The 8188-nt window shown below is 35.2% G+C and overlaps 1 long non-coding RNA gene across 1 annotated transcript; it reads left to right on the forward strand.

Moving 5' to 3' along the window:
- Positions 1–7199: 7199 nt before the first annotated feature.
- Positions 7200–7984, forward strand: LOC120257038. The gene is made up of 3 exons (XR_005535491.1): positions 7200–7319; positions 7650–7726; positions 7871–7984. It is a non-coding gene; the product is annotated as an uncharacterized LOC120257038 (long non-coding RNA).
- Positions 7985–8188: the final 204 nt, after the last annotated feature.

The following is an 8188-nucleotide window of genomic DNA, read 5'->3' on the forward strand; positions in this document are numbered from 1 at the left end:
CTAGAGAAATAATGGAATCATGGGGAATGTTAGTGGGAAGAGTGTTGGAGGAGACAATCGGGACTGATGCTCTCAGGATGGGAGGGGGGGAAGTGTGTTTAGGGTTGGGTCTAGAAGGCTTGGTTGTCAGATGGGATTCTTGAGAAGTGCAAAAGGGGACTATCTGATTGGGGGGATGGGCGGTGGAGAGTCTCGAGGAGAAGGGGGTGCAGCGAATTGACCTAAGGAATCTGACAGAGCAATAGCATGGGGATCAAGCGAAGAAGATGATTTCAGATCTAAAGGGTTAACTTTTGGTGATTCGACAATCACGAGGCTTTGAGTTACGGTTATATCTGCAACGGGATTTTGAACATTGAGAGTCTCAACGGGATCAGAATGTGGGGAGTTGCGAAAGGCATGGAAAGTGGACGACCGCCCACGTCCAGCGAATCTCGAACTGCCACGTAGACTGTGGGAAGTAGTTCCTCGGGACTCGATGTTTTCGGCATCCACACCATCTGCTGTACGCGAAGTCATGTGAGAGGCATGCAATGCACCGCCTCTGCGTCCCGAGCACGGCCACGCCGGCGGGATACTAGAAGCCATGGTCCGAAGTCTGATTTAAGATTTTCTTCAGGTTCAAGGACAAAAATCGGGTCGGAAGTGTCAATGATCTGGTCAACTTCGTTCGAGTCCTGAGCAGCCCTCTCTACCGGCGCTCGTGCACTACTAGTGGGCAAAGAGGTCTCGCCGGTCCCGGATGGAGCAACCCGAGAGCAAGACTTACTTCCGTAACCGATAAGCCCACAATTATAACAAAATGTCGGTAATCTCTCGTACATCACAACGACGAACACTTTCTGGAAATCATCTCCGATCCAAAACCCACAGCAAAGAGGTTTAGATAAATCTATTTCAATACAAACGCGAGCATATTTGGACCTTGCCAATGAAGATGTAAGTTCATCAACCTTGATAAGATTACCAAAGTTGCTAGCAATGGACTCAAGGGTATCACCATCCCAGCATTCGACCGGTAAGTTATGAAACTGCACCCATATTGCCGCTAAGTTAAGCTTAGCGAAGCTCGGTTCGAAGAAAAGCTTCCATGGGGACAACTGCAAAATGATCCCGTTTACGGACCAAGGTCCGTCCAGTAGGAGATGTTGCATAAATTTTTCAGTAGGACACCTTACCAGTAAAAATCCGTTGGGAAGATCGGAGATGAAGATCTCGCCAAAGTTCTTCCACTTCTCTAGAAGTGAAGTCTTGACCTGCTCGAATGGAGGAGATTTTCCAAACAATTTGCCATACAGAGCGTACTGAAATTTCATTCGACCGCTGTTGATGGCTTCTTTGTCCAGTTTGACGAAGTTGGAGGTGGTGGCTTTGAGTTTGTTAAGAAGCTGTTCATTATGGAGAGGAGAATTACCCGTGGACTGAATCAGAGAAGCTGCAATTTGAGACCAAGATTTTTTTGGGAGGGGGGGGCTTGTTGACCCCCACTTGCCATGGCAAGGGGAAGCAAGGCACACAGCAGGAGGGGAATAGCGAGAAGGAGAGCTTGATTGATTTAGATAATTGAAGCAAATAAGAAGGAAAGGTATGTGAAGGGGCAAGCTTCTGCCTTAGCGAATTTGACATCACCTTCCTCTCGCCTTGATCTCCGCTTCTTTCTCTCCGGTGCGTCCACCATCACCTCCGGTCTCGGATTCTTCCTCAAAATCCACCGATTCGTGTTCTTCATCGCTGTCCAGGTACTCGCAGGGTTATTCCACTCCATTGGCTGGCCCTTTGTGGTCTCCGTGGTGGAGAATTGGTTCGGGAGGTTAAGGCAAGGGCTTATCATGGGGATATGGAGCTCGCACACCTCCATCGGGAACATCCTTCGGATCGGTGACGGAGTCCTCGGCTCTCGAGCTCGGATGGGGAATTGGTTCTCAAGTTCTTGAGTTCCCACTTCTCTTGCGATATATATATTCCATTTTGTAATAATTTTGTTGAATTTGGAGATTTATGGCTCTAAAGAACTTGATTAATCACAAATAAGGGGTGATGACATTGATCATTAAAGATACAAGTCTTTAGTGGAGTTCAATAAACAAATTGGTTTCAAGATCCAAAATTCAGTAAGCTGGAAATATATAGGCAACATACCTCATGGTCATAATCAATTGGCAATTGCTTTACAAGGCCTTAAAGCTTAAAGAATATTAATTTAGGCTATAATTAGTCTCATGCTCATTTGGTATGTCCTCAACTCGTTGCTGCATCACTCAACATATTTGACCTTTGTTTGGGAAAAATATTGGTGGAAGATGAGAATGACTGACTTGGAATAAAAAACAAATAAAATTTTATGTCACTTGCAATAAACAATCTCAATTTCATATGATCTTTAATGTCATTGGATGATTAAATCTGATTCCCAACCATGGATGAAAAATTCTGAAGGATAGTTCTCAACAATAAGGCAGCAGAAAATTTTTAAGTCATTAAGTTCTGCTTCACTATAATTATCTGCTTGATGGTTTGAACAATTTAAAGCTAATGTGATACAATTAGCATGATGATATCACTGATACCTTAGATACATTAATTTATAGCACAGGAATCATATACAGATGGGACAATCGCAAAATCAACTAACAGACCTATTCACAGAAACTTCACTGAGAAAAAAAAGCTAATGATAGTAAAATGGAAATCAGAAATGATTTATTCTCCAACTTTAACATATAACATAGATATATTAAATACAATATGTCGATAAATATGCCTACCAACAAGACTTCATCCTTGACAGCAGTTTACCAACCTTGTCAATGGCTTCCTTGGTGTATCTGTCAGTTGTTAAGAACAAAGAATTCTGCAAGCGCTTGTTGAAGTAGAGAAGAACCATCCATCCCCAAAAGCTGATGATGTAAGCAAGGGCGAATGAAGCAAAGAATATGATATGTTCCATTGCTTCTTCATTTCCACCCTCACTCAGTGGTGGTGATGGTGATGGCAGTATTTCTGTTATTGCAAAGCAATTCTTCACCAAAGGGGGTCCACAAAGATAGGGGTTTCCTTCATAGCTGCTTTCATCGAATGTGCTGAATTGCGAAATTCTTCCTAGTGTTGGACCAGAGAGGTTATTGTATGCCACAGAGAAAACCGCTAAGAAATGTAGCTCCTTTAGTTACTCAGAGGTATCTTTTCGTCGACTTGTTGTGGGAGAGATCTAAGCTTTCAATCTCAGTCAATCTTGATAATGTTTCAGGAATGGATCCAACCAGTAGATTATTAGACAAATTCAAAACATGAAGCTTAATGATGTTGCCAATCTCCAAAGGAATCTCGCCCACTAATTGGTTAGAAGACAAATCCAACCCAAAAAAATGGTTCATGATGTTCCCTTTGTAATCATAAACTTCTCTTTTGTTTGCAAAATCAATAATGCCTTTAAATTTGAGTAATTCAAAAATCATATGGTCATTGTAATCAGGCAGAAAGCCTCTATACATGTCGAAGTTGAGTGAGGACGACGCAGCCACGGAGTCATATTGCCAATCACTATCATGACCCATATTTTGAAGACATGAAGGTATATTTCCAGATAAGTTATTGAAAGATAAGTCTAGAATGTGTATGTGTCTTAAGTTACAAATTTGGTTTGATATCAAGCCCACAAAATTGTTTCCTCTAAGGGAAAGAATCATAAGATTTTTTAATGCTTTTCCAATCCAACTTGGAAAATTCCCAGAGAAATGGTTATTCCCTATGTTTAATGATCTCAATGGACTGCTTGACAAAGAATATGGGATGGATCCAACAAAGTTATTGTCATTTAAATTTAGATATTTCAAACTAGATAAGTTGAAGAAGGATGGTAGTTGACCAAAGAAATGATTTCTCGAAAGATCAAGAGCTTCAAGTCTAGAAAGATTGCAAAGCTCAATTGGGAAATGACCTACTAAACTATTTCTCCTGGCATTAAGGATAGAGAGATCTAAAAGGTTCCTCATGCAACTTGGCAACACACCAGAAAAATTGGTTCTCACCGATATCCAACGATTGAAGATAAGAGCTTTTGCAAAGGCTCCTAGGAATTTCCCCGAGTGAGTCGATTCCCAAATATAAGAAAAAAACATTTAGGTGAATTAGGTTTGAGTTATTTGGTAGTAGGTTTCCTCTAAATTTGTTCATAGAGAGGTTTAATATCACAAGATATTGCATATCTCTAAGGCTGTGTTTGATTGCTCTTTTTTTCCCTGGAAAAATTTTTCACGGGTTATTTTCCAGCTTTTTAGGCTGTTTGTTTGTCAAAATTTTCCGTGGAAAATTTTTCCACAAACTCTGTCACGTGACCCTATTTTCTCTCAAATCAGTGGAAAATTTTTCCTACCTCCACCCTATGAAAAGTTTTCCAGGGAAAAAGTAAGGGACTATTTGAAAAAATAACTTGCGAGACAAATCAAATTTGGGATAAAGATAAACTTCAATGTTTTTCCTTTTCTTTTAATTTTTTTTAAAAAAATAGATAAATTATATAACTTGATAATATTTTAAATAAATTTATCCATATCAGTGAACAAATCCCGAGGCGTTTTGATGGTAAGAATCAATTACATGTAGTGATGTTTATAATTATCAAATATTTTTTTAAATATTTTTTAACAATTTTAATAATTTTTAAAAAAATTTCCATGGAAAATGTAACTTTTTTAGGGAAAATTGATGCAATCAAACAACAAATTAGGTTTTTTCCATGGAAAATGTTACATTTTCCGTGGAAAATAAGAGCAATCAAACAACAAAATCTGAATTTTTCATAGAAATTTTTTTATTTTCTCATTAAAAATAACGCCAATCAAACGACTATTTTTTCATTTTCCATAGAAAATATTTCCATGGAAAAATATTCCATGGAAAAATTTTCTTTTTCAGCCAATTTCCATGTTGCCAATCAAACACAGCCTAAAAGAAACAGGTATTTGTCCCGAGAAATTGTTATTTGACAAGTCCAAAAATTCTAGTTGTCTCATATGATTAAATGAGATAGGGATGACACCTTGGAACATGTTGTGTGACAAATTCAGATATGTTAAGTTGGGAAGAACAAGGCCAATGTTAATAGGTAGTTCTCCAGTGAGTTGATTTTGGGATAAATCAATGTAATACAAACTCATTGTGAGATTAGATGGGAGGATAAGTGCTTCACTTAAGGAGTTGTTTTGTAGGACAAGGTACTGTAGATTTGTCTTATTTTCAAATAATGACACCGGAATATTACGTTTTAATTCATTACTGGAGAGATCAATATATTGCAGCCTATTCAGAGTGGAGATAAAATTGGCAATAGCACCATTATCTTGGTTGATGATGCAGTTTGACAAAAACAGACACTCCAACTCAAATAATGGCCCTGGATCTCCAAATGATTATTTCTTGAAAGATCTAACATCTTGATTTTGGTATGATTAACAACTGATCCTATGGAGAAAATGCCATGAAAATCATTGTTTGAAGCGAAAACATACTCTAACCTTGTATGGTTTTCAATGAAAGTTGAGAGGAAATTGGATTCAAGTTGATTGTTGGAAATATCAAAGAAATTTAGGTATGAGAGATTCCTAAAACAATGGGGAAGGTCTCCCTTGAACTTGCACTACAAGAAATACAGGAATAGGCAAAGGAAATATTGCTACGGATTTGTTCCGTTGCTATTTGTAAACATTGGCGACGGAATTAGCGTCGGATTATACCGACGGAATAAAACTTTAGACGTTCAACTTGTTTTTATTACATTACCGACGGAATTGTATAATATAGCAACGGACGTATGATTAATAGCAACGGAAACTTAGCAACAGAATAAGTCCGTTGCTATTCCGTTGCTAGAGCTTACGCGCCCTAATTTTCCCGCCTATTTCTGTTGCTAATAAATTGCTACGGATTCATTCCATCGCTATTTGTATGCATTGGAAACGGAATCAGCATTGGATTACCGACGGAATAAAACTTCAGAAGTTCAACTTGTTTTTATTACATTACCGACGGAATTGTAAAATTTTTCAACGGAATTTAGATTAATAGCAACGGAATAAGTCGTTCCTATTCCAAACTTATATATATATATATATATTATTTATTAATGTTTGTAATTTATAGATTATTCATTAATACATTTTCACTTTTTAATAATGTGTGATTATCCAATTGAATTATTTTTTCTATATAATAATAAAAAGAAGAATAAACCTTAATTCTTTGGATTTTTTTCTTTGTTTATAATGCGATGGAGAACTCTCAGTGTTGCTAATATGATGCAATCATCGTTGTTGTTGTTGTTTTTAATTATTTTTTAATAATTAACAAAATTAAATTAAATAGTGGTATATAAATTTTAAAGAATTTAACTATGAAGAAAAACTCAAGATGAATTTATTAATATTATGATATTAAATACATTATCAAGTTACAAATTTTAAATAATTTATCTCCCAAAGAAAACTCGGAAGATGTATCTTCAGTTTATCTTCAGTGTAATTTTCCAATTTATATATATATATATATATATTAAAAAATTTATTGAAAATAAAGGCATTTTCATGGCTCATAACTTACTTAATTACTTAGAAGTGAAATTATATGCTTTCATATAATAAGCACAATCCTAGGAATATATCAATTTTAAGTTAATTTCAAATATCTTTGCATAGTAATAAATTTTCTCTGTGGCTTAAACAATAAACTAATTATAATATTTATTAAAATATTTATTATCATTATTATCATCACCATTATTCTCATACTACCTTTCATATTCATTTATATAAAATCTCAATGAAAATATATTTTCATGGATTAAAAGCTAAAAAGTAAATCTCAAAATTACTTTTACATTATCATAGCAAACAAACATTAAAATTTAAGTACAGAATGAAATTAATTTCTAATTGAATATTAATTAATAATAATAAAATAAATGTTTATGTTTTCATTATTTTATAAATAATAATTACTTATTATAAATTACTTAAAAAATTTTAAGTACCGAATGTAATTAAAAGTTATTTGAAATTAATTTATAATCAAACAATAATTAATAAAATTTGAAATTATTTACTTAATTAAAATTCCTTTTTTTAATTAAAAATTTGAAATTATTTTTCTTAATTAAAAATAAAAACTTAAAATTAACATCTTTTTAATAGCTAGAACTGGAAATAGTTGAGATTCCCTTCTCCGTGCTCTTCTCTTCTCTTCTCTTCTCTTCTCGTCCGCTTCGGTGTGAGATCCACGAGCTTCCCTTCTCAGTCTCTCAGCTTCTCGTCCGCTACGGATTCACGGTAATTGCTTCTATCTCCATTTCCTTTCACCTGATCCAACTTCCAATCTCTTTGTTATTGTTTAATACCCTAGATCTGATGTGGTATACGATGAATCGGTGTTGTAGGTCTTGTTTTTATCTTTAATGTTATCTTGTTTTTGGATCAGTTAGATTTATGGAATTAAGATTTGTAGATTTGATCCTAATCGTAGACAACTTCCTCTCTCAGCCCTAATCGTAATCGCAGTGCCGATCTACAACTTCCTTGGATGTTCATCATCTTAATTACTTCTTTCTGATTCTTTGGTCTTTGTTTAACTATTTTCACTAAATTCTCTGGTTGGATTAGAGATCCATTGTTGATGTTGTTGGTCATCGATCTCATGGCGCCCTGTTCCTGAACCTGGATCAATCGTCGTTGTTCGGGTATGCTTTCTTAATTGTAGTGATTTTTTTCTTTCTTTTTCTTTCTCTCTCTTGAATGATTTGATTCACTGTTCTTCTTCTTTAATTTATGTTTTTATTTATTTTTATGTTTATTGTTGATAGCTTGTTGTTCTTTGATTTTAGGTTACAAAAGTTATGGCTATAATGGCTTCAGCTGATATAATGTGTGTGGAATCAAAGGCTGTGAAGGAAAAGTTTACTGGTATTATTAGTTTACTGGTATGCAATGTTAATTGATAAGGACACAATGCTTCATTCTTAGTGATCAAAGAATGATATTTTGAGCATGATGGTGAATTTGGAGCCGTTTCACTTGGTTAAACTTTTTATTGTTTCTGAGTTTTATGAGAGCTGACAATGCTGAATGAGTAGCTATTTTTTATTTATATAAGAATGAATAGCTTCATTATGTTTTTGTTTATTGAACTTAGATGGTTTTTA

Source organism: Dioscorea cayenensis, chromosome 3 (genome assembly GCF_009730915.1).
Source record: "Dioscorea cayenensis subsp. rotundata cultivar TDr96_F1 chromosome 3, TDr96_F1_v2_PseudoChromosome.rev07_lg8_w22 25.fasta, whole genome shotgun sequence".
NCBI classification, from domain to species: domain Eukaryota; kingdom Viridiplantae; phylum Streptophyta; class Magnoliopsida; order Dioscoreales; family Dioscoreaceae; genus Dioscorea; species Dioscorea cayenensis.